The sequence below is a fragment of the Tenrec ecaudatus genome, chromosome 4 (assembly GCF_050624435.1).
Source record: "Tenrec ecaudatus isolate mTenEca1 chromosome 4, mTenEca1.hap1, whole genome shotgun sequence".
Lineage (NCBI taxonomy): Eukaryota > Metazoa > Chordata > Mammalia > Afrosoricida > Tenrecidae > Tenrec > Tenrec ecaudatus.
In genome coordinates this window covers 4,554,705-4,579,097 of record NC_134533.1, presented here as the reverse complement: position 1 = coordinate 4,579,097, position 24,393 = coordinate 4,554,705, and the positions used below count along the sequence as shown (strand labels likewise).

Here is a 24,393-nt window from a genome sequence, read left to right as displayed (position 1 = left end):
GTGATGAATCGCGATGCTTTCATGGTGTCCCCTTTGTAACCATGAGAACACATCCTGCAGATCGGACACTGACATGCCAATTCATCACGGCAGCAAAATGACGGTGAAGTTGTAGCAACGGAAATAATGTTATCATTCCACAACATGAAGAACTGTATGAAAGGGTCATGGCACGAGAAAGGGGGAGAACCGCTGTGATAGAGCGCCTTAAACTATAGACAAAGAGTAGGCTTGCAGGGGAGAGAGAGAGAGAGAGAGAGAGAGAGAGAGAGAGAGAGAGAGAGAGAGAGAGAGAGAGAGAGAGAGAGAGAGAGAAGACCCAGGAGCTGTGAGCAATTTGCCAGTAAAGTTGAAGCACCCTGTAAGGTTCCCAGTTTATCCCTTGCAATGTCTTCATAGCACACTTTAGGCAGCGCTCCACGCGCCTCCGGTTCAGTGGCCCCCATGCGGGTGAAAGAAAATGCAGAGAGGAGCAAGGTGCCTGAACCCGGGGGAAGCTGAGCACCGCCAACCAAGTCTACTTTCTGAGGGAGGGTCCCTCAGTGTCTCAGGCAAGGAAAAACACCCCTCCTCCTCCTCCTCCTCCTCCTCCTCCTCCTCCTCCTCCTCCTCCTCATCATCATCATCATCATCATCACCATCATCATCATCACCAGTCTTCGGCCAAGTCTGGAAAAGAGCCCAAGAGGAGCCTGTGGTCTCTGCAGAGCGAAGGTGCTAAAAATCCCCACCCCTGGTGGCATCGCGGTCATGCGCTGGGCTTCCAAAGGCAAGGTCAGCGGCTTGAAACCACCAGCTGCTCCTCAGAAGAAAGACGGACTTCCTGCTCCCAAGAAGAGTCACACCGACAGACAGGGCAGCACCCCCTGCACCCCAACGCTGGAGGAAGAATTCCAGCCGCCCCAACACCTCTGCATCCGGATGGCCCTCCAATGTCATGAGCTGTGCCTGACGGGGGCTCCGGGACCAAGGCTGCGGTAAGAGAAGTGGAGCTCAGTCCCCGTCACCGTCACTGCTGCCCTCAGCTTCTCCCCTGCTCCACTAAGCCTGGTCTCCAGTCTCCGGGAAGCGGAGATCACCGCGCGGGTCACCAAATACGGCTCCTGCATGTGCAAGGTCGGCTTTGCTGACGACGCCCCCCCCCCATCTTCCCAGATGCACCAGGGCATCACAGTGGGCACGGGGCAGAAGGACAGCTATGTGGGGGACGAGGCCCAGAGCATGCGTGGTATCCTGACACTGAAGTGCCTGAGAGAGCAGGGCGTTGTCACCAACTGGGACGACAGACAGACAGACAATCCGGCATCACATCTTCCACACCAAGCTGCATGCCCCACCCCCACTCAGAGGAGCACCCAGGGCTGCTGAGGGAGGCACCCCTGAACCTCATGGCCCACAGGGAGAAGATGGCCCGGATCACACTGGAGACCTTCAACAGCAGTCGTGTGTGGCCATCTGGGCCCTGCTGTCCCTCTATGCTTCCGGCCGTACAACGGTGGGCACCCTCCTGGGCTCCGGTGATGGCATCGCCACACTGCCGTGCCTGTGGATGAAGGCTACGCCCTGCCCCACACAGCTCTGCATTGCCCCTGGCAGGCCGCGCCCTGACCGATGTCCTTGCCAAGATCCTGACTGAGCAGGGCTGTAGCTCCACCACCAGCTCCACCACCGCGACCCGCCGCCAAAAGGGAGACCGACCGTGCGCGACATCAAGGAGAAGCTTGGCTCTGTGGCCTTGAACTTGGAGCGGAGGATGGCCTCCCTGGAGAGAAGCTGCTAGCTGCCAGGCAGCAAGGTCATCACCACGGGCAACAGGGCTTCCTTCTGCTTCCCCTTAGCGCTCTTCCAGCCCTCCCTCCTGGGGGAGGGGGCGCAGGCGGGCCTGGGGAATCCAGCCGGCCCCTGACAGGCCTCTTCCCACAGGCATGGAGTCCTGCACCTTCAACTCCTCCAGGAAGCGTGTCGTGGACATCCGGAGGACAAGCACGCCAACACGGTGCTGTCCGACGGACCACCATGCGCCTGGCATCGCAGACTGCAGGGCAGGAGGGGATCTCCACGTTGGCGCCCAGCACCATGAAAATCAAGATCACCGTGTCTCCAGAATGGAACGCCAGTCCTCCGTGCATCCAGTGACTCCATCCTGGCCTCGCGGTCCACCTTTCAGCAGCTGTGGATCAGCAAGCAGGAGTATGGCGGTTGCCGGCGATCTCCGTGTCAGCTCTGGCCGGCCCCTTTGTGCCGTGCTAGCCTGGTGAAATGGGAAGATGCCTTTGAAGAAGCCCCCTCTGGCGGACGTGTCGCTGATCTTGACCTGGTATCCACGTTAACGGCCCCCCGGGTCTGTGCCCAAGGCCCTGTGCATCCTTCCATCTCAGCCCTGGCACCGGCCACCGTGGTGGAGGAGCCCGGCCAGTCTGTGCAGCGTGCTCGCGGGAAGAGCTGTCGGCTCCAGGATCACCCGGAGGCCAGCAGGAGACCAGAAGCAGCCCCTCCCTGCCGAGTGAGCCCTGCAGGGAAAGAAGAATCTGAGCTTGGGACCCAGGGGCCTTTGTTGAGCTGGGAGCCGCTGGGGGCCCGGGGCGTGACTGGCCTTGAGGTGGAAGACAGTTTGCACGTAAACCTGTACATTGCTCACACTCGTTCCGTAAGGATTTTTGGTACGAAATTCTCAAGTCTTGAGGTGACGCCACACATTTTGGTTTTAAACTGTCATGTGAACCACAAGCCCCTGCGGCACCGTGTTTGTTGCTTGGGGAGGGCATAAAAGCGCTGCAGTGAATGACGAAAGAGAGAGAGAGACAGAGAGAGAGAGAGAGAGAGAGAGAGAGAGAGAGAGAGAGAGAGAGAGAGAGAGAGAGAACGCGAGGCTTCCTCTCGATCGAGTCAAAGTGGGGGCGGCGAGGAGGGGAAGGCCTCCCCAGGTGCACTGACACGACACGCTGGCTACAACCTCAGGCTCGGAAAGAGGACGACGGAGACCCACAGAGACAGCAGCCGGGTGAAGGGAGGGCAGCTTGCAGGGTCGGCAGGGGAGGTTGGCGGTGGGCAGAAGTGGGGCGCGAGTCCCGAGGAGGACAATGAGGAAGGACATGTTTCCGCATCGACTGTGGTGGTGATTGTACAGCTTTTCTTAACGTGACCGCACGGTCGCGTGGTGGTGGTGACACGCACAGCGGTGGCCTGAGCTGGGCAGCGTGTGGTGGTCTTGTGTGGTGTGCGGGCGGCAGCTGGGAGCGGGGTCTCTGTCATGGCAGTGCTGGTGTGTGGTGGCGTATGGTAGCGCATGGTGGCCCTGGTGAGCTGGGAGGTGTGTGGTGGCTGTGAGCAGGATCCTGTGCAGGGCGCTGGCAGTGTTGGTGCACAGCAGTGGTGAGCGGCGGCGGCGACGGTGGCAGTGTTGGTGCATGGCAGTGGGGAGTGGGGAGTGGTGGTGGCGGTGTTGGTGAGCGGCAGTGGTGAGTGGTGGTGTCATGCACGGCGGCGGCAGTGGTGCACAGCGATGGTGAATGGCGGGGGTGGTGGTGGTGGTGATGAGTGGCGGTGTTGGTGCATGGCGTGTTGGTGCGTGGAGGTGGTGCGTGGCAGTGGCGGTGTTGGTGAGCAGCAGTGGTGAGCGGTGGTGCACAGTGATGGTGAATGGCGGCGGCGGTGGTGTTGGTGCGTGGCGGTGTTGGTGCGTGGCGTGTTGGTGCATAGTGGTGGTGTGTGGCAGTGGCATGTTGGTGCGTGGCGGTGGTGTGTGGCGGTGGCATGTTGGTGCATGGCGTGTTGGCGCATGGCGGTGGCATGTTGGTGTGTGGCGGTGGCATGTCGGTGTGTGGTGTGTTTGCACGTGGTGGTGGCGTGTGGCGCTGGCGTGTCCGTGCGTGGCATGTTGGCGCGTGGTGGTGGTATGTGGCGGTGGCGTGTTGGTGCGTGGCGGTGGCATGGTGCATGGCGGCAGTGACGGTGTTGGGGCATGGCGGTGGTACTGAGCTCGCAGTGCGCAGCCACAGTGAGTGCTGTCTCCTGATGGCGGCAGTAGTGGGCTCCTAGGTGACGGTGGCGGCGGTGTGTGGGGTCGTGGCTGTGGTGGTGATGGTGATGCCAAGCTCAGAGGTTCAGGGCGAGCGAGGCCCTGCGCGTGGTGGCAATGGTGGTGGGGGCATGATGGGGCGCACGTGAGGTACCCGTCTGTCTGTCTCGCTGCACTCTCCTAGCTTGACTCCGAGTCCCCAGGAATACATCGGCTCCGCCCTCGGCTCCGCCCAGCTCCTGCCCTGGCCACCTCACCGCCTGCACCCACTCACCTCACCGCCTCAGCACCGGCCACCCGATCCCCCTCCTGACTCCCGCAGTGCAGAGACTGTGTGTGGCTGGTGTTTGCTGTTGTAACTTGGGGTCCCACTTCGATCAGCTGCATGGGTGGCCGGCATGCTTGGGGTGCGGCTCTCAGATGCAACCGGTGCCCATTAGCAAAAGCAGCCCTGGGAGGGAGCTCCCCGTCGCCCAGGTCACCAACTTGAGCCGGCAGTCCAGAACATTCCTCAGGGCTGTAACCGCTATTGGGGTTAGGTTTGATCATAGCAACCCTGGGACATTCCCCCCACGGTGTCCTCCTGCCCTACCAGGAGGGGGTCCCTGGGCTGTCACCACCACCCGCAGGCTCCCCCCTTCCTTCAGCTTCCCAGCCCTGCGTCCCCTTTCTCACGCACAGGGAGCCACTAACGATAAGGGGGGGCTTGAGCTAAGCACTCTTAGGTGCCTGCCTATTCTGCGTTGGATGTTGTGTGTCAGCATGCACACGTGTGTGTACGTATACGTGTGTGTGTGGACACCCAGGCACATGTACACGTGTCCCTCTATGTGCGTGTGTATTACAGGGCGGTGGGCATGGGGTTACTCGGTGGTGGGAACGTGGCCCGTGGCTCCGTGAGTTCAGCAGCGCATGGCGGAGGTGGTGTGGAGGAGCTGGGGAGGGGTGGGGGTGGAGGGCGTGCACAGCGGTGGTAGGCAAGGTGGTGAGCGGGGCGGGGCGTGCAGGCTTGCCCGTGATGGTGGTAGTGAACTCGGAGGTGGGTGGCTGCTGGGAACAGTGTTGCGCTTTGCGGTGGCGGTGGTGGTGAGCTGGGAGGTGCGTGGCTGTGGCAGTGGTGCCTGGCAGAGTCTTGTGGTGACTGTGGTGCCCCACAGTGAGTGGTGGGGCACTGGGAACTGCAGAGCGAGCGTGGCAGGAGAGGGCCCCAGGAGTGCTACTGGCGTCTGTGTTTGGGGCGGTGGTGGTGCGCGGGAAGCTGTCCAGGACAGGCGGTGAGTTCCACGAGGCAGTGTTGTGAGGGGTGGTGGTGATAGTGCGCCCAGCGGGTGTATTGTAATGAAGGGCAAGGTCACCTGCCCCAGGCCATGGTGATGAGCAGTGCGCTGCATGACGGCGGCGGCGGTGGAGGGGCCTTGCAAGCTGAGCTCTGCAGTGGTGAGCAGGGCCTGTGCACGGTGGTCCTAGTGGAGGTGGCCGTGGGGTGAAGGAGCATACGTGTCCCCACGTGGGACCTGCGCTATCCTAGCCTGACTCTGAGTCCCAAGGAGCCCGTCAGCTCTGCCCTCAGCCTCCACCCGCTCACCTCACCACCTCCGCGCCCCTACCCAATCCCCCACCTGGCTCCCGCAGAGACTGTGTGTGTGTGGCTGGTGTTTGCGGTCCTAACGTGGGGTCCCGGCTGGGTCAGCTGCAAGGGTGGCCGGCCTTCCTGGGGTGCAGCTCTCACATGCAAATGGTGCCCATCAGCAAATGCATCCCTGGGAGGGAGCTCGGGCTGGCAGTCCAGAACACTCCACTCCGCAGGGCTCTAACCCGCCATTATGGTTAGGTCTGATCCTAATGACCCTAGGACATTCCCCCTGAGGTGTCCTTCTGCCAGGAAGGGTCCCTGGGCTGTCACTGCCCTTCCCAGACACTGCTCGCCCCTTCCTTCAGCTCCCCAGCCCCGCATCCCTTTTCTCACGCACACGAGGCCCTGAACCACACTTTCGGTGCCCACCTGCTCAGATGGACGCTGTGTGTCTGTGTATGAGCATGCACACACATGTACATACGTGTGTGCATGCACGCAGTGAGCATACATGTATGTGCCTGCTGGGGGCACCCGGGCGGACACTCCTGCGTCCTTGTGCACCCATATATTGCTTGGCCAGCTTGGCGGGCTGGGGGCACAGTGGCAGCAAGCTGGGTGGTGAGCAGGGTGAGTGCCCAGTGCTCCTTGGGGGTGGGGAGCCTGCTCTTGTGCAAGGTGGCAGCAGGGAGCTCAGCAGGGAATGTCAGGGGAGGTGGGTGCTGCATTCTTGCTGTCTGTCAGTGGGTGTGGTCTCGGGCGTGGCTGTGGCCATGAGCTCCATGGTTCATGCCCGTGGCGGTGAGTGGCATGGGCTTGCGAGTGCCGTGGTACGTGGCAGTGGCAGCGAGCTTGGTCTTGTGCTCGGAGCTTGGGGGCGGGCGCAGGGGCTGCGACCAGCGGGACCCTGCTGGGCGGTTTGTGATGGTGAGTGGCGCAGTGGTGTCTGTGGTGAGCTGGGCGGCGCTCCGCATGCCCTTGGTCTATACCTGTGGTCTTGTGCCTCAACTGAGGATGCTGCCCCACTTCACAGAGGACTACGCAGCCACCTGACCCAGGCCCGGGTCTTTCCAAACGCCTCCTACCCACGTGGAAGACCAAATATGGAATAAAGAAGGCCGAAGACGGATCGATGCGCTTGAAGGATGATGCCAGCAGACCTTCCGAGGAGACGTTCAGAGAGAAAGCTCCTTAGAGACCAGGAAGCCGAGAATCATCTCACGGACTTTGCACGTGTTGTCAGGAGAGACCAGTCCCTGGGAAAGGACGTCATGCTTGGTCAAGTGGAGGGGCAGTGAACAGGAGGAAGGGCCTTGATGAGATGGATGGACATGGTGGCCATAACCAAGGTCTGGGGCGTGGGCAGGATTGGGAGGCCGGTGCGGGGCCGGGCAGTGTGCACAGGGCTCTGTGGTGAGTGAGGTCGCTACGGGCTGGGGCCACCTTGATGGGTCCTGACAGCAACCTCTGCCTCTGCCTCAGATGGACGGACAGTGTGGCTGCAACCCTGGACTCAGAGAGAAGGGCAGTGTGAGGGTGCTGAGGACCCAGGGGTGGTCCGTTCTGTCAATCAGGTGGATATGAGTTGGCACAGGCTTGGGGGGGCCCTGACAGCACCACCACCAATGGAGCCCCGGGGTTGCCGCTGTCTGGTCCGTGTTGAGCTGCAACAGGACGCAGGACACAGGCGCTCTCTGAGGGAGACAGGCTGGAGGACATTGAGTTTAGCTTAAAATATGTATTTTTGTTTTTCATCGTTTGATGGACATATAATTCACGTATCCTACAGCCCCACAGTTTAAGCCTATTAAAAAAGTTGTACCGTCATCAACACAAATTTGTTCTCTCTTGTCCTCGGTATAATGAGCTCCCTGTGTCCCCTCAGCCTCCTCCCCATCATAACCCCAAGCAAGGATTCACCCATTTACTGGTGCCATAGCTTGACCTACGCTGGATTTCAAATAAAGAAAAACACACAGGGGCGGTGGGCAGGGCGGGGGGGAAGCACAAAACAATAGCAAAAGAAACATAAAAATTTCTGCTGAAAAAAAATAACAGACAACACAGTAAACACTAGAAGAAATGTCATTTTGTTTTGGGGGGGATTTTTTGAGTAGTGGGTCCAGCAAGGGAGGGTCTGTTCGGCTGCAGGTGCTGTCCTCTTCAGGAATGGAGGCTTTGTGCTTTGACTTTTCCCAGAATTCTCCTCTGCCCGGTGTCTGAGGGCCCAGTGAGGAGGAGTGGGGGAGACCGACCAGCTCACTGTCCCTCTTGGAGTCCAGCAGGGCCCTGACACACATCTGTCACCCGTGCTGGTTGTGCATGTGGATGCCATCTGCAAGGTCGGCAGTTCTAAACCCCCTCGGGAGAAGAGACCGGGCTTCCTACTCCCGTAGGGCGTTCCAGCCTTGGCAACTCACAGGGGCAGTCCCATGGTGTCCCGAAGGGCCTCTGGGAGCCGTGTGGACTCAAAGGCAGGGGGAGAGCCGGCCACTCCAGGGTCAGTCAGAACAGAGTGTGGGGCGGCTCCCATGGCACAGGCACAAACGGGGCTCATGCCCAACAAACACGAGTTTCTGCACGTCTGTGGGTCCGCGGGGGGCTGTAGAGAGGTTCCGTCAGGAATACACGCATGGGCGTCTCCTGGGCTCAAACACAGAGATGGCTGTCGGAACATCAGTGTGCCCAAAGGGTCAGAAGTGACTGGGGGAGGTTTTATGGAGGGAATCTAAGTGGGGGTGGGGGTGGGGTGAGTCTTGGGTTGACCAATAGGATGCAGAGAGCTAAGAACACAGACCAGGGGCTCTTGGGGTCTGCTGGACCACTCAGTTCAAAGCAGAGAGGTCAGCTCCCAACGCCTGCAGCCTTTGTCCTGAGTGAGTCCCGAGCCTTAGCAATCTGTGCTCAGAAAGAAGGGAGCACCGCCCAGCCCCACAGCACCTGCACCATCGGGCTGCAGCCACGGAGTCCATCATCCGTGGAGGGCTGCCCTCTCCTGACTGCCCTTCCACTTGGCCAAGCGTGGTGCCCTGCTCCAGGGCTGGGCCCACCGACAACCTGTCCAGCGCCAAGGGAGGAAGTCTCGCTGTCCTGGCCTCTGGCCGTGCTGCCTCCAGGCCATCCATCAAACACAAGGGTTCAGGAAAACGGGGAATGTCTTCCCTTCGGGACTCTGCCCACTCGCTGGGCTAAGGTGGCAGGGCTGCCCTACCAGCTGGCAAACCTGACCCCACCTGCCCTGCAGGCTGGGCCACGCCCCTGCCGGCTCATTCCCCAAACTCAAAGAACATTGGGAAACCAGGGGATTTGAGCCCTTGGAGAACTGGAAAACTGTCATCTTGACGTGAACCAAAGTACCCGGAATCCTTCAGGGAAGAGTCGGAGAGCAGGGGTGGGGGTGGGAGGAACTCTGCGCGCAGAACCCTCCTGCCTGGGAGAGAGGCGGGGAAACGGAAGCATCACATTGTTATTTTATTGCTTAAACAAGAAGTTTCTTTCAATGCGAATGAAGATTCTGGGCTTGAAGGAGAAACCTCTAGGTATTTCTTCTTTCTCGCCCCACCCCCCCAAAAAAACCCCGTTCCTTCTTTCTCTTGTTCGTCTTTTATTGAAATAAATTAAACAACATCAAGATCTTATCATTTCTAATTCAGGACGGATAACCCCCCCAGGAATAGTAGTGGGAGCGGCAATACCATGAGGGTAGGGGATGGCCGGGGAGGGGAAAGGGGGAGAAGGGGGAACCTATCACAAGGTGGGATATATAGCCTACCCCAAGAAGATGAATGACAGGTATGTGGGTGAAGGGAGACAACGGACAGTGTAAGACACGAAATAACGATATTAATATGTAATTGATCAAGGATTCACGGGGCTGGGGCAGGGAGGGGAGAAACGTTGGAGCTGATACCAGGGGCTCAAGTAGAAAGAAGATGTTTTGGAAATAAGGATGGCGACATATGTACAAATATGCTGGATACAATTGATGTATGGAATGTTGTCTGAGCTGCAAGAGCCCCCAATAAAATGGTTTTTAAAAAAGAAGAGATCTTACCATCTCCTGCCCTGCCTCTTCTCCCCCAGCCACATAAGCGCAGTGAAGATTCAGTCCGGATAGGAGCACAGACTGCACATCCCCCTGAGGACGGAAGCCCGCGGGAGCCCGGACACGGAACACAGGGCCAGTGCCCCTTCCCCAGATGGTTTCAGACATTGAGCCCACCCTTGGTGGGACGGCGGGCGAGTGCCTTTCCCCGGGGGAGTCACTTACCCCCTTCTTAAAGACATCTCCTCCAGGCAGAGCTGACTGCATGGCCATGCACTGGGCTTTAGCCACAGACACACACGTTCCCAAGCCGTGTCTCACCTGGACCAACAAAAACCAGGCAGCTTCTCCTATCCAACGAGGGGTCCCCACATCGTCCATGTTTCCGGTTGTGGGTGTGTTGTTCTTGCTAAGCAGTGAGAGCCAAGTAGTTGACTGGAGGTACGGGCAGGGTGAGCCGGACAGGACACAGGAGAACTGCCTGTGGGTTTCTGAGACTGGGACGCTTGCCGTCGTTGCTAAACCAGCCTGGTGGGCTTTTCCACTCACGGACAGAAACCGGCTCCACCGCCAGAACACGCAGGGCAACAATGAGGAAGACAGAAGAAGAAGAAGAAGAAGAAGGAGGAGGAGGAGGAGGAGGAGGAGGAGGAGAAGAAGAAGTTGGGGTGCTGGTAAAGACCACTGAAAGTACACCTGGTTGCCACAGGAACCAACACACCTGTCTTGAAAGAAGAGCTCCTTGGAATGGAGGAAGGCAAGTCACAGAGAGAGATGAGTCCCTGGAGCAGGACATCACTGTTTGGTCAAGTAAGGGGAGTTGACAAAGAGGAAGGCCCTGCAAAAGATGGATGGGTTCCGCGGAGGCGGCGGCCACAGGCTTGGACATAAGAGGCGTGGTGAGGGCCGCACAGGACACAGCCGGGGTGGCGGTGGCGTTTCATTCTGTTGTGCGGCCCACGAGAGCAAGGACATCTCCGACTGTGCAGGTGGGTCTGTCTCCTGGGCACCATGGGGACTCTCACTAAGCGGTGTCTGCCTCTTAATCTTGAACTGCTCCACGGAGCCACCCTGCCCGGCCACCTCCAAAGGAAGACCACCTCTAGTCTGCCTTGACCCCTTCACCCAAGAGCCCAGGAGTCTCCTTTGGGGCCGATTCACGAAGGAGGTGCCAGACCCGCCGAGAGGAGCCTCAGTCTGATCTTCCATGTTTAATAAAGGTTTCTGTCACGTTGTTGCAATGCTTTCAGATACGCCCTGGCTTTTGTGACATGACAGCAAAGAGCAGGACAGGCAAGGACAAGGGTGGGCAGACAGCAGTGGCCCCGGCTTCTGGGGACTCTTTGGCCCTGCCTCTCTGGGTCGGTGGTGACCAGAGGGCTTTCTGTTCTGAGACAGACAGCAGACACGTGTCTAGATCCTTCAGGCCTTTCTAGCTCCAACATGCCCCGGGGTAAGGAGCTTCCTCCGGGCTCCCTCAGCGTCCCTGCTGCCCCATCTGGAGAGTGGGACTCAGACCACGGGGACTGGGATACCCATGGTCTCTGGGCATCGCTCAGCTTACCTGGAATCCGGTCAGTTGACCAGGTGGGGAATGACCAGCCCTGGATGCACAGAGCTAAGCAGCTGGGTTGAGGTGGGTTGCTGGCCACCCTGCTGTGACTGACCCCCCCAAAGGGGTCACGACCCACTGGTTGAGAACCGCTGCCACAGTAGAACTGCTCATTTTTTAAAAAGAATCACTTTACTGGGGCCCCTTACAGCTCTTATCAGAATCCATAATCAATCGTATCTGGTGCCTTTGTCCATATGCTGCATCTGCATTCTCTGAACATTTTCCTTCTGTTGGAGTCCTTGGTATCAGCTCCTCTTTCTCCTCTCCCTCCCTCGTGAACCCCCGATAACTGACAAGTTTTTATTGTTTTCATATCTTACACCGACCACTGACCACTGTCTCCTTCCACCCACGTTTCTGGTCTTTGTTTGGCTTTACAGGCTTTTTGGGGACTGCTTGACAGCTTCATCTTTCTCCCAAGGAAAGACTGCGGGTTCGAACCACTGACCTCGCAGCTAGCAGCTGCATTGGGGGCCCTCCGCACCACAGGGGCTCCACAGGTCAGGCAGCAGGGAAAGAAATCATCATGGCGTCTCTGTCTTTCCTGCGCCCCACTTCCCTGTGTACCTCCACTGGCTTGGGCTGGGGATGGGGAGGGAGACGGGGGCGGAATGACTGCTCAAAGCCACGCAGCCAGTTACGTCAGGCTCAGGCTGCTACCCACAGGGTTGGCGGTTCCACTGGGTTGGGATGAGATTTCTGTCCCTGGAAACCCTGTCCGGAGTCCCTTATGGGTCGGCCTTGGCCCCATGGCCGGGGGCTGGGCATGAGTGACCCGTGTGGCCCTGCTGCTCAGAAGGTCGTGGCGGCTTCCTTTCCCAGAACAAGGCAGGCTGCATCTTGGGCTTTCAGTCAAGCCTGCCTTCGGGAGTTCTTGGTGGTCCGGTCATCTCTTCTGGGACCAGCTGGCTACATCTTCTTCCCCCTCCGACCTTGTGGAGCAGCCGGGTGCCCTTCTGGTGCCAAGTGCTTTAACGGTCATGCCACTAGGGCCCCTGAAATCGCGGGTGGCCATGTCTATTGGAAAACCGAGGTCCCCAACACGTCCCTTCCAGAGCGAGGACTTTAGCTATCACCTTCACCCAGTGGCCTCTGGCTTCCGACCCAGCCTCGGGGTGGGGGTGGAGGGTGTTTGGAAAGCTCATTTCTTCCTCCTCCTCTTTCTCCTCCTCCTCCAACTTCTTCCACCAGGCTGGGGGGTTTCCGGACGGCAGAGCCAAAGCCCAAACACACAACGTCTGATATGCATAAGAATATCCCAGCTCCAGAGCTGCTCAGACCTGCAAATGGCGGTGGGTGGGGGAGAGCAGCCTTCCTTTCCAAGTCTGCCATCACCACCCAGCGCCCCCCACCCTCAAGCCCACTGGGCTGGGCGCAGGCCTGGGTGCCCTCTGCAGGTCCCGTCTGGAACAGGCGTCTCCAGCAGCTGTGACCAGACGTGGCCGCCCCCTCGTGGCTCCTCCAGGAGCCTTCGCTCTCCTTCATCTCCTAAGAGTTCTGAGCCTCCTCAGATCACCTGAACTCCTCTGGATTTTCTGGGATGAGCAATAGGGAATCGATCAGCAAGACACCCCCCACCCCCTAAAAAATCACACAACTCCGATGGTTTCCTTTCCCCCAGGGAACAGTCACTCTCTTTGGAGAGGCTGGGAGAAAGCTCACAGCACAGAATTTTGATGGTGCTGCGGAGTCCTAGGCTGCTGAATGCAGGGTCAGCAGTTCAAAGCCACCAGCTGCCCCCCAGAGAGAAAGAGAATGAGGCTCCGACCTGGTGCAGAAACCCATGGGGGCAGCTCGACCCTGTACTGCAGGTGGCTGTGAGTCGGCCTGGACTGGCTGGCTGTGAGTTTGGTTTGGGCTTTAATGGGGTCCTGCCTCCCAGAGGCCCGGCCCTCTCTTCATTCAAGGGGTTGTGGGTCTGTACACGGGCTCAAGTCTGGGAACCGACTGGTTGTGACTCTGCTGTGGTGATTGGCATTAGACCGCCATTCACCCACCTAGAATCCGTCCCCGTGTATAGATCAAGTCAATATTTGGTAGGTTTCCCATCCATTTCCCTCTGGGGACACCCTGCTTAAGTCACCAGTGCCATAGGTGCCTAGGAGTCTGCCTCTGCTGATGAGGACTCTGACCCCGCTGGCGTACAGGAGCCCAGGTAGCTTGGTAGCTATGCACTGGGCTGTGATCCACAAGGCCAGCAGTTAGAAACCACTAGTCTCCATGTGGGAGAAAGATGAGGCTCTCTACTCTTGTAAAGAGGGACAGTCTCAGAAACGCACAGGGGCAGTCCTACCCTGTGCTAGAGGGTCTCTGTGAGTCGGAATTGACTCAATTGTCAGTGACCGTGGTTTGGTCCTTTACAGCAGCCATGTCCACCTTGTCTGTCAATTAAGGGCTGCCACTCAGCCTCTGCCACCTATGGAGTCCAGTCAGCCCTGGGGTATGTGGTCTGGTGTCTTAAATCAGATAAGGCAGTGCCCACTGACGACCTTCCCCTACAGGTTAACCCAAAGGGGTCACAACCCACAGGTTGAGAAGCACTGGATTCGAATCATTTATTCAGTCGGTTCCCTGGCTGGGTTGAACGAGGACCTGCACCAGGTCAAGGCGACTGATCCAACCTGCCTGGCTCACCTGCAGAAGAAGGTTCACGGCACCAAAGCCTTACAGAAGCAGGCAGGTTGGAGTGGATTTTTCAGGATGGACCCAAAGGCTCACTCATGTCCTCACTGCCATCCAGTCGAGTGCGACTCAGTGACCTTGGATAAGCAGAGTGCCACTAGAGAAGTTGGGCAGATCATCAATAAGAAACTATGAAACAATTAAGGGTCCGATTACAGGGTCGACACATAGTATCCGATATACCAAAAAGCACACCGAATAAATGACCAAATAGATGAATGGGACATACTGAAAATAAGATGCTTTTGCGCATCAAGACTTCATCAAAAGAGTAAAATGAGAATCCGCAGAGTAGGAAAATATTTTTGACAACAATGAACAAAGGACTAGTCTCTAAAATCCATGGAAAACTCGAACACCGCAATAAGCAAAAGGCAATTAACCCAATTGAAAAACGAGCAAAGGACCATCCACCCAAGGACCGACTGTTCATCCACGCGACCGACAGACCTCTGAAGAAATGTCCTCAATCACTGACTATCTGAGCGATGCAGGCCACAGCAACAATGAGCTTCCACCTGACACCAACAGAGACAGGCAAGCCAAAACAAAACCACAAAAAACAACAAGACCCAGAAAATACCAAATGCTGGAGAGGCCGAAACCCTCAACCACAGCCGCTGGACTGCCAATATGTACAACCACTGTGGAAGGTGGGAAGGCGTTACCTCCAACCACTGGGTATCGATATTCCATGTGATCCCACAATCCTTCTGCTGGGTGCGTAACCTCAAGAAGTCAGAGACGTAGCAGGAACAGACCTACGTGCACCCGTGTTCCACGAAGCGCCGTTCACAGCAGCAAGCAGATGGACACGGTCTCAATCCCCCTCCGTGGAAGAATGGGCACACAGACTGTGTACCCACACACGAGGCAGTGCTATGCCTTGCCCGGAAAAGCAATGAGAAGACATCCAGGCATCTCATGGCCTGGAGAACATGATGCTGAGTGAGACCAGCCAATGGCAAAGAGCAAATATCATATCAGACCACTGTTATGGAAGAACAAACAAACAAGTTAAAGACTTCATGCCAGAGGAGAGTTGTTGGAGTTTGCCCAGGGCACGAGGATCAGGGAGGGAAGACAAAGCAATGGCCTAGACTGTGAAAGAGTGTTGATTAGATGACTGACGTGGTGGTCCACGAGAAGGAGAAACCAGTCAGGGGGTGAAGGATAAACTATTGGGGGCTTTAAGAGTGATGTTGAATACAAAGTTGATGATCTGAAATCTAACACCGCCCCCAAATCTAATTTACAATAAATAGCAAGCAAATAACTAAAGAAATAAACCCATGAAGGAGGGTTCCACTTCTCCATCTCAAATCCTACGACACAGCAATGTGGTCAAAACAGCCTGGCACTGGGACCCCAACAGATGCATCAGCCGATGCAAGAAGATACAGAACCCGGAGAGAAATCCACCCACTGACCGACAACCGACTTTTGAAAAGGGGCTGAGATGCATGAACTCGGACAACAAAGCTCCTCTTAAACAAATGGAGCAAACAAACATATGGAGCTGGAAAATTTGGATTTCCATTTGAAGAAGAAAGAAACAGCCCGCCCCCCCTACTGCATAGACAAAAACGGGCTCAAAATGGACCGAAGACCCAAATGTATAACCTAGAACCATAGAGCTCATCAACGGAGAACAAAAAAACAAAACAAGGGACAAGTGTAGGGGCCTTAATGGATAGCATAGACACACCACCAAATGTCACAAACACACACACAGCAGAAAACAACACAGAGGACTAGGCCCTCCTGAAAACGAGACGCTATGTGCTTCAAAAGACTTCCCACAGGGTGAAGAGAACCCACAGACTAGGGGATTTTAAAAATATAATTTCATCTCAAACAAGGGACTAATCTGAAAAAGAAAAAACTATAGAAAACTTAAACACCCCAACAAGAGAAAGATGAACCACCCTCTGAAAAATGAGCAGGGGACATGGACAGACAGGTCACTAAAGAAGATGTTTGGGCAGCCAGCAGACACGTGAAGAAATGCTCTTCGTCATCGGCTACTTGATAGATGCAAATCCACACAATGATGAGAGACCCCCGCATCCCTGCACGAACAGCCAGAACTTTAAAAACACAGGAATCAATAAGTGCTGAGCGGGGGCAGGGCGACGGGACCACGTATCCACTGCTTGTCGGGTTGTGAAGCAGTGCAGCCACTGTGGGAAGTGGGGTGGCCTTTTCTCAAACAACTGGAAATAGAAATACCACGAGATCTAGCAATCCTCCTCCTTGGCATGCACCCCAAAGGAAGGAGGGGCAAGGCCCAAGCCGGTGCATGCCCACCCCTGTTCATGTCAGCACGGTCACAACGTAGGAAGATGTGAACAACCTCCATGCCCGCTGGGGGGAGGATGCTACAGAAATGCAGTGGGACACTCTCACTGCCCCTGGGGGCTCCCGAGACTGCAACCCTTGACAGGAATAGATAGCCCCGCCTTTCTCCCGCAGAGCGGCTGGTGGTTTCGAACAGCTGACCTTTCAGTTAGCAGCTGAGAGCGTAACCACGACACCACCAGGGCTCCTCCTGTGGGACATGCTGCATCACTGAAGGATGGTGACCCTCAGAACGCGAATGGGTTTGCAGGGCTTTATGCTGAGTGAAGTTAGTCCATCACGGAAGGTCGAGGATTGTACGAGATCGCGGTTTAAAAGCAGAAAGGTTTTCCTACCGAAAGAACAGACGTTGGGAGGGGAAAGGAGGGAAGGGGAGTTCATAGACTGGTGGGGACACAAGGGTTAACTTGGGCGAAGGGGAAGGGAGCAACGTCTAAGAGGGAAGAAGAGTGATGAGGAGGGAAACTCTAGTAAGGAGTCACTCAGACGTCAACCTGCACTCCCCGGAGACCAGAAGAACTAGATGGTGCCCAGCTGAGGGGCATGGAGGGAAAAGGTGGGTCAGAACTCAACTCATGAACAGGTCAGGCTTAGTGGGCAGAGAGAGCCAGCTAGAACCTCTGGGACTACAACACGACCCTCAGTCACCCTGCAGGACACGAACTGTGATAGGTACTTTATTGTGCCAACCTCACCAATAGGAACATGTGGGATTAATCAGGTCACAGTTTGATTGGAGGGCAAAGAGATAAATGGATCCTCCAGGTGCGCCCCTCTCTCACTCTAGCTCTCTGGTAATCGGACCAACGAGCTGCTGCTTTAGCTAGTTCCCTGCCTTGACCTGTGAGTTACACTACCCGTGGGACAGCCAACCCATGGATCATGTCACTAGAGCTTGCGGTTCCTTCGTGACCTGCTTCGCCACGCTGCTGGTGCGCACATCGCTTGAGCGTGAGGCTGGTGGATCCTGTCGCCTTGCATTGCTTGAGTTCGTTATCCCATCCGGGCCTGCTTTGATAAGCTCCTGAGCTGCTGGCTGTTGGTGACCCGCACTGCTGTTTGCTGCCTGGGGGCCGACTCTGCCTGCCTTGCCCCAGGGAGGATTCCGTTGTCTGCTTTCTTGATCTTGGACCTGGCAGTCCACGTGAGTTGAAGGACTTCCAGTTTATTAACTGTTGCACGGAAGTGAGTTGAACTGAGCCTGCTGTACTGCTGTGTAGACTAATTAGCTGTTATAGTGTTGTAGTCCTTCTCGCTGTGTACACCTATTTTCATATATATATATATATATAATCATAAGTGTCCTGGTTTTGTTTCTCTGGAGAACCCTGCCTACCACAGGAACTGAAAGGGAGAATCAACCATTGAAGGTCCGAGAGGCGGCCTCTCCCCCAAGGCCACAGTCAGAGGGTCAGGAAAGAAGGGGAGGGGGAGCAGGACGCGCAGGGATGTGGCCTCAGAGGCCGCGTTGGATGCGTGGAAGCAGCGTGCGTCTGAGTTGTCGACCGTGAAACCGATGCTCTGAAAACCTTCACCTCACTCCCGATGAACAACAGCGAGGAAACCCACAAAACCAGCGATGGGCTGGCTGTGGCCCGGGGTCCACGGTCAGAGGCCCCTAGTCTGGGTGCTGCGGGAAACAGCCTGGCCAAAGCTCCATGTGTCACCCTGGGGCGCTTGCAAAATGACCCCTCTCAAAGAACCGCTGAATCCTGTCCCCAGGCTGAATGCAAAAGACAAAATTGGAAGCCCAGTCCAACAGGTGGCAGGACTCTGGTGTGGTCCACACAGAAAGCAAAAGAACAAAGAAGATGGGGGTACAGAGGGACACGTTACCAAAAAACCACAGAATTCACCTGCTTCATTTCATATATTCAAGAGAGTCTGAGCTCTCTCTCTCTCTTCCAAGAGCCCTGTGGCATAGTGGATTATGAGTTAGCAGTTCAAACCCACCAGCTGCTCTGGGGTAGAAAAAAGAGGCTCCCTGCTCCACAAAGATGACAGTCCTGCATGGTCTCCGCCACCACTTCCCAATCAATTTGTCGTCCTGCAGTGGCGCGTGTGTGTGCTGTGGTGCTGGGAGCAAGGTCCCTGGTATGTCCCATGCCAGCTGGGTCACCCGAAGTGGACAGGTCTTAGCGGAGCTTCCCATACTAAGAACAGATGATGGAGAAGGAGCAGACGGCCTACTTTGGAGGAAGTGGTCACCGAAAATCTTACTTACAAAAGTAAGGCCGTGGCTCTGAAGACCAAGGCACGGCCTTTTCCATGTCCTCTGATGCATGTGGAAGTTGGACATGGAACAAAGAAGACCACAGGAGAATCGGTGCGCTGGGATGATGGTGCTGGAGGAGACTGGAAAGTACCATGGACGCCAAAGGAACACACCGAGCGGTCTTGGGGGTATGGCCAGAATGCTCCCCAGAAGGAAGGAGGGCGAGACTTCGTCTCTGTGCTTTGGACGTGGTGCCAAGAGAGACCAGTCCCTGGAGAAGGACATCGTGCTGGGTAGAGTGGAGGGGTGGGGGAAAAAGGAAGCTCCTTAATGTAGTGGGTTAATACCGTGGCAGTGACCACGGGCTCAGGCATAAGGATGATTGTGAGGATGGCGTGGGACCCCAATGTGCTTTGTGCTGTTGTGCACAGGGTCCCCAGGGGTTGGACACGACTGCGTGGCATCTGACACCACCAGCCATGTAGGGTCGCCACGAGGGGGAACCGACTTATGAGCCATGTTTGGTTCCTGGTGTTTGGTTTTTCTCCCTCTGCCTGTTGTATGCTTCAGTGTGCTGTGCTGTGGTGGCTTGAGCGTGGCTGTGATGCTGGAAGCCACGTCACCAGTATTTAACATACCACCAGGTCCTCCTGGGAGAAAAGGCCCGGTGATCTACTATGAAAGCCAGCTGTCTCGCCACAGAAAACTGTGGGACGCAGCGTGGGAAGAAGAGGCCCCTGGGTGGGAAGGCATTTGACACACACGGTGGCTGGTGGCCGAAGCAGTGGGCCGGGGCCTGCCAGGGACTGACCGCCCACGGAGATGCTGCCTACTGGGACAGTGCCCGCTCTGCTGTTCAGGGATCGCCAGGCGCCCCAGCCACGGAGCAGCGCCCCACAACAGCCCACACCTTTGACCTGCACCTTCCACGTGGAGCCAGCCGGATCGCTTCCACAACCACCACAGAGAGGCTATCAGCGCAGGGGGCCGGAGCTTGGGGGCATTAACCTGGGGCCGGCAGACAAAGGAGGAGGGAGGGCTCCAGTGAACACGGTCAGTGACTTGGAAACGCTGTGTCAACAGCGAGTGGCCACATGGGGGGGACGTTGGGGTGGCTTCAGTGTTCAAAGGTGTGTGGGGAAAGGGATGCCTTCCTGGTCCCTGAATGCCATCTCCCCCCCCCCCCCCCAAGCGAATCCCTCGAGTCATGGACAATGGGCTCTGCCTGGGACCGGCCAGCCGGAACCGTGCCTGCACTTCGTTTCTCTTGAGGGTCAGCGGCTGCCCTTGGGGATACACACTTGCTCTGGGTCTTCTCAGCCGCTCCAGGGCTGTGACCCGGCCAGCCGCCGCCTGCCTCCTGCAGGGGACATGTCTGCTCTGTGCAGGCCAGGAGGCTCCAGCTTCCTCAGGGAGTTCTCCCTCCCAAGGGCTTCCAGGAAATTCTCAGAGGCCTGCCACACCCTGCAGGTCCCTGGGAGTGCTTTGATTTAAAGGACAGATGTTTGCCAGGGGACACTTGGGGGACCCCAGGAGGCGGAGCCGAACTGAATAAGAATAGGAGGTGACAGTTCCCAAGAGGTGGCATGTCTAGGCTCTAATTCCTTGTGGCTCAGAGGTCGGAGCTGTTAATGGGAAGGGAACAAATTGGGCGCTGCCCCCCTGTGGGGAAGGAGGACCCCCTCCCCACCCACCGCTGCTCAGGGGCTGGCCTAATTCGGGAGCTAAGGGAGCTGGAGGTGCTCTGGGGCGCTCAGCTGCTACGGGGCCACTTTGAACCTTGGTGAACTCGTCCATGATGATGCCCCATCGTGGACGATGCAGCTGCTCTGGAGAGTGAAACGGAATGACGTCAGTCCCTGCCTTGGGCCTCCCACGGCCAGCCCCAGTCCCTTCAGACTGGTAGCTCTGATCCACCGGGTTTCCCCAGCGTTGGTCATACCAAGTCCTTCTTCTGTATCTGCCTGAGTCCAGAAGCTTCGTGGACACCTGCTCAGCCTCCCCCACTGATGCCTGGGATCGAACCGGGGTCTCCCATGCGCGAAAATCTATCCAGGGCCATGACCACCCCTCCCCAGCCCCATGTGGCTCTCTAAGTGTGTGTCCCAGCCTCTCAGTGTCCCGGCCACTGGCTGGGTAAGAGCTTCTTTCATGATTTGAGTGTGAGGATCTCTGAAAGGCTGGGCCCAAGAGGGGGCATCCTTAAAGGGGACTCTCGGAGAACGTCAGAACGCGTGTTGGGCAGCCTCCATTCAGCACAGTGGGACGCGTTAGTATGTGATTCCTCCCTTGGTGTGAGCCCACGCTGAATGCCCGAATGCCGGGCATTTAGACTGGGACCCTGTTTGCCCCCATAGCAAAGGTGACACGCCCAGCGGATCAAAATGCAACAGTGAGCATTAAGGTTGGAAGTTCGAACCCACCACTTGCTCCATCCATGGGAGGCAGGTGAGATAGTCTGCCTCAGGAAGATGACAGCCAGGAGCCCCTGTGGGACAGCTCCCCGCTGCCCTATAGGCGCCCTGTGAGTCGGGACCAGTTCAGACGCTCTGGCTTGCTTTAACAGCTGTGACATGAGAGAAGTCGGGGCTGGTGGGGTGGGCACGAAGTTGGAGAAAGGGTGTGGGCTGTGGGCATGCTACCCTTCCCCTTTGCCTGTCCCCAGGTCTCCCACCTGTGGGACAGGAGGCACCAGGTGAGGGTGGATGCCTAGGAGGGCCTTCCTCCTTAGACAGAGGAAGACAACAGCTTATCTTTAAAACCAAACCAAACCACAGTGAATGAGGCGGGGCGGGGGGTGGTGGGTGACACTGGGCACTCTTTGCATGACAGTGCCCTGGACAGGCTTGTCCAAACTCCTTCCCAACGTTGGCACAGACGCATAGTCTCCCCGACGCCTTTCCTCGCTCCTCGGGGATTGCTCTTGCTCATTGGATCACAGAGAGACATCGTCCCGGACGTAGTACAGCAGGATGCTCCTTAGAAGTGTTAGGTGGCTAGACTTAGGGGTGCTGTCCCTCCCATGCCTGCAAAGGCCCCCAGAGAGGGGGTTGGAAAAAAATTAGGCAACCATTGAACTCCTATGAAGACCCCCACACTGAGCATGCTCAGACACAAGCCCCGTAGGCCCAGGTAAAACGAAAATCTTGGACACACCCTCCTTAGGTACGTCACCCAGGTGGACTTAACTCAGACAAAGGGGTCCACCAATACGACCGACTGGGCCTCCCCGGCCACAGGTTTGGAGTATCTGGGCGGTGGAAGGCCTTGCTCTCTTACCTGCTCCTGGTAGCGGCAGGTGGACGGGGAGCGTCTCCCTCCCCAGGCGGCGCACAGGCACCTGCTCCGGGCCTGCTCAGACCCACAGCTGCTTGGCCCACGTGCTCTCAGCCTTTTGGGTTATTGGGTTTCTGGCCTCCCAGGATCCCCCTCCCGAGTTCCGCTCATGTGGGTGCTCTGTTCCACGTGGTTGTCCGTGCCCATCGTGGCCCTGTCGTGGCTTCCGCGTGGCTTGGTGCGCTTTTCAGAAATAGCATGGACCCTGCTGAGACTGTCAACCCTGACTCGTCCTGTCCTTCCTCAAGCTCACTTGGATTATAAAACATGCTCAGCGCGGATTCTTTCAGTGTGTGACGCAAAGAACCGACGTGTCGCCTGCTCCAGGAGCCTCATGGCAGCAATGCTGGCCAGACGTGGTCTCACGTGCTCTGGACACCATGTCAACAGGGACTGGCTGGTCCCTGGAGAAGGACGTGCCCGCTGAGCTAGAGGGCATGAAGATGAGGATCCCCCCAGGGAGGTGGTGGACACAACAGCTGCCACATGGTTCACAGACTTATGAACCCAGTGGGCCTAGTGCAGGCCAGGGCTTCAAGACGCACTGCAGAACCCCCAGCCCCCGGGGCCGCTCTGCCCTGTGCTGCGGGGCCCCTGTGAGTGGAGATAGGCTCAGGGGTGTGCGGCTGGGGCTCCGTTTTGCTCTTAAGACCAGTAGCTCTAACTGCCATCAGGTTGACGGGGACACATAGCGTCCTGCAGGACAGGGTAGAACTGCCCCCATGGGTTTCTGAGGCTGTAACTCTTCATGGGAGTAGAGGCCTCATCTTTGTCCCGTGGGGTATCTGCTGGGTTTGAACTGCCAACCTTGTAATTAGCAACCCAACACGTGACCCCTGCACTTCCAGGACTCTCAAGACCAGTAGCTCACAGCTATTGAGGCACTGCTGACTCATCATGACCCTATAGGACAGCGAAGAACTGCCCCTGTGGGTTCCTGAGACTGGAGTAGAAAGTCCTATGGAAGTAGAAAGTCCCATCTTTCTCCCTTGGAGCTGCTAGTGGTTTCGAATTGCCCACCTTGCAGTTACCAGCCCAGAGCAAAGAGCCTGCTCTAGTGAGGTGGGCTTTGCTTGGTAAAGTTCAAGTTCTGGGCTGGTGACCTTCCTGCCAGGGGTTGGACACTCCCCATGGGCAAGGAGGTGGGCATAGTCAGGCTGGGCTCCCTGCGCTCGGCAGAGACAGGCCTGTCTTGGGGGGCCAGCACTCAACTCAAGTAAGGGCACACACCCCTCTGAAGTGCTTGAGACATGAGCCAGTGACAAGCGACAGGGGCTGGGAGCCTCGGGAGGAGGGGCGAGGCTGGAGACGGGCTGGACAGTGGCCCTTGAGGGCACAGAACCCTCGCTCCCTGAGGGATCTTGGGCGGCTCTATGCTCTCTAGGGGTGTAATGGGGGGCACACAGGGATCCTCTACTTTTGCATAGCACCCCCCTCCCTGACCACGTGGCAGCCTCCTATGTGTCCCTGTGGGGCTATGCTCCAGCATGGGGCCCATCCAGGCCTCTCTCCCGCCGACCCTCTGCATGAACCTGCAAGCACCAGCCTCTTGCTTAGGGGCTCACCTTGTGCACTGTCCTCCCAGGGGGGACTCTGATCTCTGGGGGGATGGGCAGGGTCTCGGTGGCTTTGAATGAATAGGGCTGCATCGGGCTGCTGAGTCCCTGTGGTCTAGATGCACCTCAAGCTGGCCGCATTGGTAGCGCTGTGATTTTCCTTAGCAAGGGGAAGGAAGCCAGATCCCAAATACAGGAGTGGCACCCCGGTGTCCACAGAGCCCAGGCCTCCCACACTTTTGAGAAAGACCCGGTATTCCTCCTCTCTGCCCACCCCCCCTCCCAGGGAAGGATGCCCCCCCGGGGCCCTGTGACCACTGGGGCCAGATGAGGGGCTCCACTTGGCTTGTGTGCCGGCTGCCCTGCAGGGCCAAACCCTGTGCCAAATGGCAGCCCCCGCCCCTCAGGCTAAGGGAGGGGGGCTTAGAGGGAGGGACTGCTGCCCCTCCCAGCTACAAACAGGCTGTAAACCACTTTGGGGACCAAGTGGCAAAAAGCCTAGGAATTGCCTGGTTCAGGGTGTGGCCTCTGACCCATAGTCCTGCCTCCCAGAGTTGGGGGTGGAGGGGGACTGGGGCACTGTGGGGTCTTGGCTCCTGGGGGTGAGGGTGGAACAGAGCTGGGCATGGGAGTGGGGGACCTATGGCAGAGGGCAACCCTCGGTGGGGACTCCCTTGGGATAGGCGGTGGCTGGGGTGAGGGAGGGGCTCCTGGTGCTGTGGGTCCCTGAGTGTGGGGAGGGGAGGGAGGGTGCAGATTTTAAAGTCCTCACTTCAAAGAGGCCACATCAAGCAAAGGCACCTTCCAGGTGTGAAGCAGCCAGCAGGGAGCAGCAGGTGGGGGGGGAGGGGGGGAGATTGGGGGGAATAAGGGGGTTTATGAACATTGGGGTACTGAACTAGCCTGACAGGTACAGGTGAACACCTGCCCCACCCCCCACCCGACTAACCATACAGGAGCAGCTGGAGATGGCTGGTGGTGCAGTGGTCCAG

The 24,393-nt window shown here is 57.3% G+C and overlaps 1 pseudogene; it reads left to right on the top strand.

The window, feature by feature from the left end:
* Nucleotides 1-750: 750 nt before the first annotated feature.
* LOC142445394 (actin, cytoplasmic 2-like) lies at nucleotides 751-5,505 on the top strand (annotated as a pseudogene).
* Nucleotides 5,506-24,393: the final 18,888 nt, after the last annotated feature.